The 11,421-nt window shown below is 44.6% G+C and overlaps 1 protein-coding gene across 2 annotated transcripts in view; it reads left to right on the top strand.

Annotated features, from left to right (window-relative positions):
* The first annotated feature begins 6,642 nt into the window (after positions 1–6,642).
* LOC102384811 (trace amine-associated receptor 1) overlaps positions 6,643–11,421 on the top strand; it is a 26,142-nt gene continuing 21,363 nt past the window's right edge. Inside the window, exons 1-2 of one of the 2 annotated variants that reach the window (XR_003096360.1) lie at positions 6,643–6,738; positions 8,381–9,204. The gene's annotated coding sequence lies outside the window, so the exon portion shown is untranslated. Of the gene's footprint in view, positions 6,739–8,380; positions 9,205–11,421 lie in introns of those variants that run through there. The other variant, XM_025216217.1, reaches the window with a different exon arrangement.

An 11,421-nucleotide genomic window follows, 5' to 3' on the forward strand; every position in this document is an offset into this window, starting at 1 on the left:
ATAAATTTCATAGATTTCATAGACATTAGGGCTGGAAGGGACCTTGGAAGATCATCGAGTCCAGCCCCCTGCCCAAAGGGCAGGAAGTCAGCTGGGGTCATAGGATCCCAGCAAGATAAGCACCCAGTTTCATCTTGAAGGTGTTCAATGAAGGCGCTTGAACCACCTCCGGTGGCAGGCTGTTCCAGACCTGGGGGGCTCGGACAGTAAAGAAATTCTTCCTTATGTCCAGCCTGAAACGATCTTGAAGTAGTTTGTGACCATTCGACCTCGTCATCCCTTGGGGCGCTCTGGTGAACAAACGTTCCCCCAGATACTGGTGGTCACCCCTGATAAACTTATAGGTGGCCATCAGATCACCCCTGAGCCTGCGCTTTTCCAGGCTAAAGAGCCCCAGGGCTCTCAGCCTGTCATCGTAGGGTCTGCTTCCCTGACCTCTGATCATGCGCGTGGCTCTTCTCTGGACTCTCTCAAGCTTCTCCACATCCTTTTTGAATTGTGGAGCCCAAAACTGAACACAGTACTCCAGCTGCGGCTTCACTAAGGCCAAGTACAGGGGGAGAATGACGTCCCGGGATTTGCTTGAGAAGCATCTATGGATGCAAGCCAGCATTTTGGTCGCTTTACTAGCCACAGCATCGCATTGCAGGCTCATGTTCATCTTGTGATCAATGATGACCCGCAAGTCTCTTTCTTCCATAGTGCTAGCCAACATAGCACTGCCGAGCCTATAAGGATGCTGCGGGTTTTTTTTCCCCAAGGTGGAGAACCTTGCATTGGTATAAAAACTTGACTTGGTATAAAAAGTCAGAATGCTAAAGACTATCCTGAACACTCAAGGAACTCGCCAAATACAGGTAGTAGAGAACATTGCATCATGTTCCATATTGTTGGCAGAATTTGAGCATGTTCCCTTTCCTAAATCTGAGGATTGGTTCACCTCTCAGTAAATAGAAATACAACTTTGTGAATATGTGTAAATACATCTGTGTGTGTGTGTAGGTCTTCAGTCTGTAACCAAAGAATCAAGCTACACCAACATCTGACTGAAAATGTAGCAGGGTTTACTTTCCCCAACACCACCAGGTTAGTGAGTTGCTATTTCCCTTTTTGTTGCTGCAGGTTTCATGCTGCACTGCTTTGTAATACATAATGTAAACAATCGGGGAAGTCACATAGCAATGCCCTAATAATTCACCCATAGAAACCTATTGTTTCTTTAAAAAAAATCAAGCTTGCACAAGTAGAAATCAAACACATCTGAAACTGGGATGTAAGACAGGAAGAGCTAGATTTTAACATGGTTATTAAGGGAAACTGGCCAGACTTTCTTCTAATTAGATTAGGAAATCACTGGCAGGTATGGATAAGAACACTAGGGCAGTGCATTTCCTAACAGATGTCATTCATACATATTTCAGAAACATCACATGGCATTATGTTTAATGGTTAGAATGATAAAAGCAGAAAGCTTAAATTCAATCTCTCTGTTCTATAGCAAAATACACATGGTCTTAACATTTTTCTGACACCATAGTTCAATGAATCATAGAATCATAGAAAATTAGGGCTGGAAGGGACCTCAGGAGGTCATCTAGTCCAACCCCCTGCTCAAAGTTGGACGATCCCCAACTAGGTCGCTGTCTACCCTGGGCTTAAAAGAACAGAGATTGCCACAACTTCTCTGGGGCACCTGTTCCAGTGCTTTACAACCCTCCCCATGAGAAAGTTTTTCCTAATATCTAACCTAAACTTTCCTTGCTGTAACCGAGGTTCCCTCCAAGGTGCGTGCGTGTGCGGCTGCCGCGCACTAACTTATTAATGCTGCGCACCTGCCCGGAGAGGAGCTGGGCACGGAGTGCACTGGGGCTGGTGCAGGACTCTTACCAGAGGTAAGCCCAAGGCAAGATGGGGGCTGGGGCTTGGGGCTGGTGCCAGGGAACTGCTCCACTTCCTAGCCCTGATGCCATATGTCTCCTCGCTTCCTGAGGTGAGGTGAGGGTGGAGGCTGGGGGCTGGCACGTGCTCCGGCTGCAGCCTGCAGCAGTGGCAGCTGCCCTGCCCGGAAGCTGTGCACACTGGCTGTGCCCACTGGTGAGTGTGGCAGCACATCACACTGTACTGGGGAATGAGCTGGGCTTGGCCCCATGTGGAGCATAGCAGGGAAAACTGCAGGGCAGGCCAGATGCAATTAATTGGGCACCTGCCTGTGGGCTGCATTAATTTGTCTGGCAGGTTGGATTCAGCCTGTGGGCCATATTTTGTCCACCCCTGAGGTAGGACTTGGGGTCCCCTTCTTTGGTTGTGTGCAGACTCCTACTCTCCCCAGGGGTCCCTGGCCCTGGTAAGGCTCCTCTCCATCCATCCCAGTCCCCCGGGGTCTCTAACCCCAGACAAAGCTGCTCACCCTCCACTACAGTATCAGGCCAGGGTCCCTGGCCCTTATAGGGCTCTATGCAGGGTGCCCCTTAGGCACCTGTGGTTTCTGAAGTGGCGTGCACCGAAAGGGGGAGGCAGGACCGAAGTGGTGCACTCACAGACCGAAGCAGTGTGCTCACGGACCGCTACACCTTAGAGGGAACATTGGTTGCAACTTGAGACCATTGCTCCTTGTTCTATCATCTGGCACCACTGAGGACAGTCCAGCTCCATCCTGTTTGGACCACCCTTCAGGTAGTTGAAGGCTGCTATTAAATCCCCTCTCAGTCTCCTTTTCTCTAGACTAAAAACGCCCAGTTCCCTCAGCCTCTCCTCAGAAGTTATGTGCCACAACCCCCTCACTATTTTTGCTGCTCTCTGCTGAGCTCTCTCCAATTTGTTCACATCCTTTCTGTATTGGGGGGGTCCAAAATTGGACACAGTACTCCAGATGTGGCCTCACCAGTGCAAAATAGAGGGGAAGAATCACTTCTGATCTTCTAGCAACACTTCTACTATTACAGCCCAGTATGCCACTAATCTTCTTGGCAATAAGCAAACACTGTTGGCTCATATTCAGCTTATCGTCACTGTAACCCTCAAATCCTTTCCTTCAGAGTTGCTGCTTAGCCAGTCAGCCCCCAACCTGTACCGGTGCATGGGGTTGTTCCATCCTAAGTGCAGGACTTTGCACTTGTCCTTATTGAACCACATGAGATTTCTTTTGGTCCAGTCCTCCAATTTGTCACCTTAATGCGCTGTAGGCTAAGTTGCATTAAGTTTAGGCAACTTAGCCTACAGCGCATTAAGGTGATTTAGGCATGTATTTACATGTGGACCCTTTAAGGCACCTTAACGTAACACACTGGGTGAACACATTGGCAACCTGCCCTGGCAGGCTGGACCACATTGGCAGCCTGCCCTGGACAGCCCATGGAAGCCCATGGCAGTGTACCTGGGCTGTGCATCCCAGCACCAGCCAAGGAGTGGAAGCCTCCAGTCCCCCCGGACACCATCAGCCTGGCCCTGGCCCTGGCTCTAACCTCCTCCCCGTGTTCCTGCCCCCAGTGTCAGCTGACAGTGGGTCAGAGCCAAGCCTGAGGGTGCCATGCTGTACCAGGTGCCACCAAGAAGAAGATGTGGTGAATGCTGTTCCACAAGGCACAGATGCTGGGGCTGCTGTGGTGGTTATGGCAGCAGCAGTTCCTGTTGGTGTGCTGACCCACTTGTGACTAAGTTGGCAGAGGAGGCAGAAGGCATGAGGGCTCCTGTTGAAGCAGAGGGAAAGGTCCCCCCATGATTCCCTGTCAGGGAAGGGGGCAGCGCAATGAGGACTTTGCTAGTGGCTCCCCTGTACCTCTCCTTCAGGGTGGGTTTGCCAGCTGGGCAATGCAGGGGTGGGGTGCCTCACTGACCACTCACGATTCAGGTGCCTTTAGAAGTCTGCACTGCATCTCCTATTTGGGACACCAGGCAGGCTGGGACTGCATCTGCCCCCAGCACCCAGCACAGATTTCCCTGCTTCACCCATCTCCATCCTGGGCAAGCGCCTGGCCTCTGTCAGACACTGCCCATATGAGACGTGGCGTGAACTCCTGGGGATTTTGTTCAGCTCAGCTCAGGCAAGCTGCGTGCAATATGGGTTGGGGCTCGGCTCTCTCCTTGGCCCACCTAATCCAAGGCCCAGTCTCCACTTGCATTGCACCCAGCCTGCCAGGACTGAGTAGAGCAGAGCCCCCAGGAGATTATGCTACCTCTCTCAATGACAGTGTCCAGCAGGGAAGCTGGGTGCTTGCCTGGGACGAAGGTGGATGAAGCAGGGGAAGCCATGCTGGGCACTGGGAGCAGATATAGTTTCAGCCTACCTGCTGTCACAGGAGGGACAAAACTTCTAAGGACACCTGAATCCCGGGCAAGCAGTGAGGTGTTCCACCCCTGCTGGGCTGCATTACCACCCCAAGGGAGAGATGCAGGCCACTAGCAAAGTCCCTGCCTGCACTGCCCCCTTCCTCTGCAGGGAGTCATGGGGGGTCCTTTCCCTTGTGCTTTGACAAGAGCCCTCATGCCTCCTGCCCTTTCTGCCAACTTAGTCCCAAGTCATACCACTGCTGCCAGTACCACTGCTCCAGCTCCAGCACCTGCACCTTGCAGAACACCACCCATAGCATCTTCTTCTTAGCAGTGCCTGGTGGCAATGCAAGGCCCTGCGGGCTTGGCTCAGGCCCATTCAGTCACATAGACAATGTCAAGTTGCCCTAAGGTGTCTACATGTGGGTTAAGGTGCCTTAACTAATCACACCTAAATTTGATACCTGCTTTATGCAGGTATCAAATTTAGGCATGGTTAGCCTAAAATTGCCATTTTTAAGGCTAATTACATTAAGGGTATACACATGCAGACCTTCACCCTTAGCACCTTAAAAATGGCTAATGCACCTTAAATTACCATGTGTAGACGTGCCCTCTGAATCCTATCCCTACCCTCCACTTTATACTGATTGCCAACTAGGCATTAAACCATGGATTACTACCCTTTGATCCTGACGATTCAGCCAGTTTTCTATCCACTTTACAATCCACTCATCATCCTGTACTTGCTTAGCTTGCTTATGAAAATTTTGTGGGAGAACGTATCAAAAGCTTTACTGAAGTCAAGGTATACCACATCCGCTGCTCCCCCTCATATCCACAGAATCAGTCATCTTGTCATAGAAGGCTATCAGGTTGGTGAGGCATGTCTTGCCCTTGGTGAATCCATGCTGACTGTTCCTAATCACCTTCCTTTCCTCCAAGTGCTTAGAAATGTATTTCTTCAGGCCTGCTTTATGAATTTTCCAGGGACGGCAGTAAGGCTGATTGGTCTGTAATCCCTGGATCCTCCTTCTTTATGGAAGCAGTAAGTATAGGGCACATTTTGTGGCCCTAGTTCTTGGGGGAACATAGGATTGTATCCCACAGTTTTCTCCTTAAAAGACAACCATCTCAGCAACAAATTGGGTAGAATATAATGCACTCTTTTACTATACAACCCTGATGTATTTTCAAAGGAGGTTTATCCACCTAGTCCTTGTCTCCCTTCCTGAATCAGTCTCTGAGTCTACACATTTCCAGGTCTCTTCCACACCTCAGCTCCTTTTCAGATCTTTCTTCTTCTACCATCTCTGATAACCTCCCTGGCTACCATTCCCTATATCCCTGTTCATCCATCCAGTCCTACTTTTCCTCCCCCTAACTCTCAGTTACACTTGTTTCTTCTTATTTCTCCATAGTATTGCCAGACTCCCAATCTAATTCTTTCTTATCACTTTGAATCAGATTTTGTTCCTGCTGCATTCAGATCAGATGGCTGTTTCCTTTAGTCTGCCTTTGAGACAGCAGGGCCATCAGGAAGAGTGCAGGAAAGACAGACTTGATCAGTTCTAGTTGCTTGACCTCAGCCTTAACCCAGAGCAGATCAAAGCAGCCATTACAGGGAAAGTCTCCCTGAGATCCCATGGCCTGAACTGGCACATGGTCATTTACTTATGGGGATGGTTCACGCACAGTGAGGTCAGCACTAAGAGCTTGGAGAGGATGGATCATGCTCAGAGGGAACAGAGAGCATTGCAGTATATTTAGTGAGTATGTGTGAATAGAATCTTTCAAAGACCAAGAATAACTTGGTCAAATTCAGGCAGATTTTCAATGGGGATTACAAAAGGCACATCCAGGGCACAAAGGCCACCACCTCTTCCTAATTTCAGGTCCCTATCACAAGCTTCAGATGTGCAAGAGCACTGAAACATCACCAGAATTTTCAAAAAACAAGATGTTTTTACCAGTCTGGCTCTCAAAAATAGCCAAATCATTTGGGATGAAATTGTTCAAAAATACTTATCCTGAAGCATCAACAATTTCAGCCCAAACAGTTAAGTTCCAGCAAAATGATAAGCAACGGAAACAGGATCAGTAATAGGATGTGTCAGGTTACCTTAATAAGAAGTGGTGTTACTAGCCTTGCCCCTGATTCGCTCATAATAAACATTTGTGTTTCCCTAGCATGGATATTGCCATGAGCCTGGCTCTGATTTAACACAAAGGCATTTATCTTTCCCTGTGTTGTTTGCCCGTCTCAGGAATGATTTATTACCTGCTTATCTTCTCTGAATATTAAGTGTTTACGTCACCCTAATGTAAGATTTTTCCAACAGGCTGTAAGCGAAAGTCAGACTCAAGTGTGTAACAGCTGAAGTAGTGGGATACACATGGAATAGATTGCTAAAGCATCGTAACCACAGGCTGCTTTGACTTTTATGAGGAACTGACTACTGAGAGAGTACGGTAAGCTTCCGAGTCATACATGTTACTTAGAAAAGAACTTTAAAGCAGTATGTTCTTCGTTAAATGCTTAAAAAGTTGTGTCACTAATTCTGCTGGATTTTACATAATGAAGTACTGTAGGCAGCAAAAAGATCTTCATAATGCCATTCAATTATAGCAACGAACAGAACAACATAGGGAATGAGCAAAACTCTGTTTGCAGGAGCCCATCATTTCTAAAACCTTTGCCATAGATTATATATTCTTATTTGTTACTGTTTTCCCAGGTTTTATCTTTGTATATGAAGGATATTCCAAAGCAAGGGACACCAATGAACATCTGCTAACTGCTTTCTGTCCAACAATCCCTAAACACCCATTCACCTCAGTGAAAGTTATCAGCACTCTGAGTTTCAACATTTTATTGGACACACAAGTCTGTTTTGTACACATAAATGTGTAAATGGCAGATTGTAAATGGGACAAGTGTGTGAAAATAATTGCTCACTGTCAATCTCACCACTGTAATTTAGATAATTTACCAATACGTATAGAAAGTCATACAAAAAATTAGAACTCTTGGTTCCAAAATGATATCTTTTATTAGATCAACTGGGAAATCGCAAAAAAATTATCCTTTTTCTTCATTGCAAGAAAATTTTATTTTGATTTCCCAGTTGGTCCAATAAAAGGTATCATTTTGGAACGAAGAGTTCTAGTTTTTTGTATGTCTTCTTGTCTCAGACCAACACGGCTACCACGTACACCCCTATTGAAAGTCATGAAGACTGCTCCTACTCTTACTGAATCACTAGGAATTCTGGCATCAGTTTTGGTGGGAAGGGCCCTTTATTGCTGAGTGGAGCTAACAAAATGCACTCTTACACCCCATACAAGAGCTACTGGTTTTTTAGGAACTTTACCCCAGGGAAGATAAGGAGATTAAACTCTATATTCTGACATCATTCAGCTGGTGTTGCCTTTTTGTTTGAGTGGGGTTGGGTGATTTTTTGTGTGTGTTCCTTTTATGTTTAAAACTCTTATTTCATTGTACTTTGAGAAAGGCTTGACTTTTCTATATTTTGAAGATGTGCTATCACATTGCTACATACAATGCTTTCAGGAAAAAACAGTACAAAATACCACTTTGGTATGCACTTAGCTATGTTTGACTCTTCCTGCTTGCAGAAAGAGCACTGTTTACACTACAGAATACAGTATATGCTGTGGGAAAAATAGAGGTCAGTCACTTCCTTCATTCTTCTGTTATCCTGGTTTAAATCTGGAATAATTGCAAATGAACCACAATGGAATTGCTCCAGCTTTGCACCAGTACAGGTTAGTTCAGTTTTTGGCATGTCTTCTTATTTTACCCTTACAGCTAAACCATTCTTTTGAGTAATACTGTCTAGATCTGAATCTAAGGCACTTTAACAGTGATATTTCCTAATATTAAATCATATGACTATGTCCAAGGCGTATTCTTTTAGTACAGTTCCTTTTCCTTCTGAGCATTGTAGATAAGGTTGGGTAAACCTCATGGATGTTTACATTTTGCAAACCTCCCAGCTTACTTGGAGACCTTTTCAAAGTTTATAAAGTTCAGTTGTTGTTTTGTTTCCTGTTTCTTGCTATTTGAAATGTGTTTTTTTTTTTCTTCTAGGAGGGATTCAATTCTAAGACTGAATTCTAGCTAAAAGGAAGTGTGTGCTTTGTATATGGCAATGATTATCAACGAGGGTATAGTGGCACCCCAGGGTTCTGAGAAATCCTTTTAAGGGTGCTTTGGGGTGCTGTGCAGTATTAGCACAGTTGTGTGTGCTAGCACCTGTATATGATTCACAAGACACATCCAGATTTCAATTAGGAATCAACAGCATCAAAAATATTCTGACCTGTAGTCTTTCTGGGTTCTTGGCAACAGAAGAATTACTCTTTTTCAGTAGTCAAAATGAACGAAAGCTAGGAGTTGACATTTTCTGAGGGCTGCCTTGAATCTAACAAGGTATACCTTGAGTCTGGAACATCTGGGAACTACTGGAATAATGGATAAAAGTGCCTTTTCCCCAACCCAGGTGGACTTGTACAAACAGTACCCTACACAGAACATATTGTACTAATGTAGTATGAAGTCAGTGGATTTTTCAACAAGGATTAGTTTTCTTTTTGCATTTTAACTTTTCTTGTTTCCCTGCCTTGTTTTATTTTCATATACCTACATTTGGTTTCAAGCTATGATATTACAGTATTTCAGTGAGTTTGAAATTAGGCCAAAGGTTTTCCATTTCTTGATGTGCTGTTTTCCATTAAGATTATCTTTTCTCCACAGGCGTGAATTCCAGGTGTTTTATGTGATCCAGCATACTCCAGACATTAGTGTCTTTTTTTTACTTTTTTGTTGCTGATGCATTTCCTTTTCAAAACTCTGAGGATTTAATAATGACTCAGCAAATATAAATTTAACAGTGAAGAAAGAAATTACTATGACCAAACCAATACACTTTTATTTTAAGATTATAGTGCTATGATGTATGATTTCCAAAATTTAAGATAATTGTCTCCACCAACTTTTGAGCAGGTATTGTTTGTAAGCTTAAGTATTCATCTTCACACTTGCTCTTTAAATGTTAGTAGTGAGAATATCAATATGAAATCTGAATGATTAAAAACATCATGAAAATATATTCTCTTTTCTTTATTTCCCTTAGAGCAAATAAAATCCCACTTGAGCCTAATGCCACTCTGATATTTTTGTAGCGGAGAAACAGGAAACAGTAGAGCAATAGAAAGTGTTCTCATGTGGAGCCCAGGAATTCCTTGGGAAAGTCTGCTATATTGGATCCTTTCTCAAGCTGAAATTCTGTTTACATTCTGAAGTTGGCAGACAAATGATACCAGCCAGGGTTGCCAAAAATGTCAAACTAATTGGAAATGTTAATAAAAAACTAAGCATTTGGGAGGAATGCACTTTGTTTGACACAGTGGAGAAAAATAATGCTGCATTCAATGTTCAGGGAGAGGAACAAGCAAATTTGGCTTTTTACCATTACTTATTTTTCACTTTTTTTGTTCTTGATAAAGTTCCTGAAAAGCTCCAGTTTCTGATGAAGTTTAAAGCAACCTCACAATTACTTTAATTTGCACCAGCTGCCAGCTACTCCAGGATTCAATTCAATTCAAATCCATGAAGATTGCTGGGCTGTTACAATATCCTGCCCAACCCCCTTCCTTCCATGGGTGCCCACGAGGAAACAGTCAATTCTCATGTTGAATACCACTCAATGGGTACATCTACATGTACATTAATACACTTTTCCTAATGCACATTAAATTTAGTACTTCCAGTGTGGGTACCCATATACATTGGGCATTACATTGGCTGGTATGTTCCCTCCTTCACACCACATTATAGATTCTTAGAATTGATGTTTAACAAGGAGAAATCAAACTACTTCTGTGTAGCTAATTCTAAACAGCTTGCAGTCTACTGTTGTGGCTGAGGTGGTAATTTGAGGGCACAGCCTGCCATTGGTTATCTGTCCTAATTTATGACACACCCAGTGGGCACATCTACACATGCCCCTAACTGTGCAGTTGGTACTGTGTTGCTGAAGCAAGTGCAGTCCCAGTGGTACATGGGTTGTTTCCGACCTTACATCACTATAGCAACAAGCTATGGTGATGTAGCTTGTTGCTACAATAAAGTTTCAGTGGCATCACAATTAGTGCCCACAGACACTGTCACCATAGCAATGAGCTACATCTCTGTAGCTCGTCGCTATGGCAATGTAGCATTTCATGTAGAAACACCCACTATGTATGAAGAATGATTCTTCAAATTAGTACCTTGACCATAAGTACAGTACCTTGATCATGAAAACATAGTGTATTAAACTTTAAACTATTTAGATCATCTATACAAAATTACCTTGATGGGTTTAGGATAATAGCATATAAATTCTGAAAAAACTGAAAGTTGGAATATCTTGGTCATTGATAGAAGATACTGCTTAGAAGTGGAATGGGAAAGCATTTTACAAAGCACTACAGACTCCTGTTCTCTCAACCCCGTTGCTGAAACAGGACGTTACTGGTAGTTTGGTAAATGCCTTTTATATAATACCAGTCCTTTGTTGTTTGCTATTCCTTGACTGTGCAAACAGACAAGTGAATCCCTCTGATTGTCTTACATAAACTGATAAAGATAGCTGCCACACGTTGGTTGGTTAATGGCTGGTTTCCAATGGCTCTTTTAAGGAAGAATAGGAATTATAAGAATCATAGGGAAGTAGGGGTGGAATGGACCTCATGAGGTAATTTAGTCCAGCCCCCTACTCAAGGCAGACCATTTCTTTTGTCTATCCAGGTCATTCTGGATCATAGCCCTATCCTCCAGAGTATCGGCAACTCCACCCTGTGGCAGAAATGCCACCGTTGGTGCCCCTCTCCAGAGACCTGTCTCTGCCAGCCTGAGAGGCTGGTGTTGAATCCCTCAGGGCGGGGATCTCCCACCTTGTCTACATGACAAAAGCCTGGTGCCTGAATGCTCTGGTCACCTGGGCAGGGGGGGGGAAAGGCCTGGCCCTGAGCAGGGGCCCAGGTAGCCAAGGATGCTTGGTAGATTGGTCGGCTTGTCGCCAGTATTGGCAGCTTCAATTGGACTGGGCTGCTGAGGTCAGAGAGGTTATTTAAGGGCCCGGGCCA

Source organism: Alligator sinensis, unplaced genomic scaffold (assembly GCF_000455745.1).
Source record: "Alligator sinensis unplaced genomic scaffold, ASM45574v1 scaffold1338_1, whole genome shotgun sequence".
NCBI lineage: Eukaryota > Metazoa > Chordata > Crocodylia > Alligatoridae > Alligator > Alligator sinensis.